Raw genomic sequence first — 1612 nt, 5'->3', positions numbered from 1 at the left:
CCTTAGGATGTACGCGATGTACGGTTCTGTCCAGACGGGAGTGATAACCAAGACTTCCATGATCAGGTCGACCACAGCTGGAACTTCAACTTCAGTCGGATTCGTGGCACTTTTTGGCTGCGGGGCCTCTTCAGTGAAGGGATCCTCCTGGACTGATGGTGTGTGGATGTGTTCCAAAAACACATTGCTGGGAATGGCTTCTCTTTTGGAACCTATTTTTGCCAGATCATCAGCTGCTTGATTTTTCAGTCGGGGTATGTGATGAAGCTCTAACCCCTCGAATTTCTTCTCCAGCTTTCTCACTGCATTGCAATAACTAGTCATGGCTGGACTTCTGATGTCCCATTCCTTCATCACTTGATTAACCACCAAATCTGAGTCGCCATAGACCATGAGGCGACGGGCACCGAGTGAAATGGCCATGCGCAACCCATATAAAAGTGCTTCATATTCTGCCTCGTTGTTAGAGGAATCAAAGTGGATTTGAAGAACATATCTGAGTTTATCTCCTCTGGGGGAGACCAACACCACTCCGGCGCCGGAACCATTTAGCATCTTGGAACCGTCGAAGAACATGGTCCAATGCTCCGAGTGAACCTGAGTCGGCAGTTGCTGTTCAATCCACCCGGCGACGAAATCCGCGATTGCCTGGGACTTGATAGCTTTCTTTGCCTCAAACTTGATATCTAGAGGAAGGAGTTCAATCGCCCATTTTGCCACTCGACCAGTTGCGTCCCTATTATGCAAGATCTCTGACAACGGAGCGTCGCTGACGACTGTAATGGAATGATCAGAGAAGTAGTGGGCAACTTTTTTTGTGGTCATATAAATCCCATATACGAGCTTCTGATAATGAGGATATCTTTGCTTCGATGGGGTTAAGACTTCAGAAATATAATACACTGGGCGCTGAACTTTGAAGGTTTTCTCTTCTTCTTCCCGCTCGACCATAAGTAGCGTACTGATGACTTGTCCTGTGGCTGCAATGTAAAGCAGCAAAGGCTCCTTGCTGATTGGGGCAGCAAGCACCGGCTGGGTGGAGAGCAGAGCTTTGAGCTCTGCGAACGCTGCGTCAGCTTCAGGAGTCCACTCGAACTTGTCAGACTTCTTCATCAATCGGTAAATAGGCAATGCCTTTTCACCGAGATGAGATATGAATCGACTTAGGGCGGCCAAGCAACCAGTAAGCTTCTGAACAACGTGCACTCGCACAGGACTTTTCATTCGGAGTATAGTACCGACTTTTTCTGGATTGGCGTCGATTCCCCGTTCGGAAACGAGAAAACCGAGTAAGTTTCCGCCAGGAACCCCGAATGTGCATTTTGATGGATTAAGCTTGATATCAAACCTTCTGAGGTTGGCAAAGGTTTCAGCAAGGTCAGTCAGCAGGTCGGAACCCTTCCGTGACTTGACCACAATATCATCCATGTACGCCTCCACATTCCGACTGATTTGGATGAGCAAACACTTCTGAATCATCCTCATGAATGTGGCTCCAGCATTCTTGAGGCCGAATGGCATGGTAACATAACAGAAGCGCCCGAATGGAGTGATGAAAGCTGTTTTGATCTCGTCAGGTCCATACAGGCGGATCTGATGGTACCCGGAATAG

The sequence above is a fragment of the Triticum urartu genome, chromosome 6A, assembly GCF_056163025.1.
Source record: "Triticum urartu cultivar PI428250 chromosome 6A, HENAU_Tu73, whole genome shotgun sequence".
NCBI lineage: Eukaryota > Viridiplantae > Streptophyta > Magnoliopsida > Poales > Poaceae > Triticum > Triticum urartu.
The sequence above is the reverse complement of the archived record's forward strand: the minus strand, read 5'-3'. Positions refer to the sequence as shown.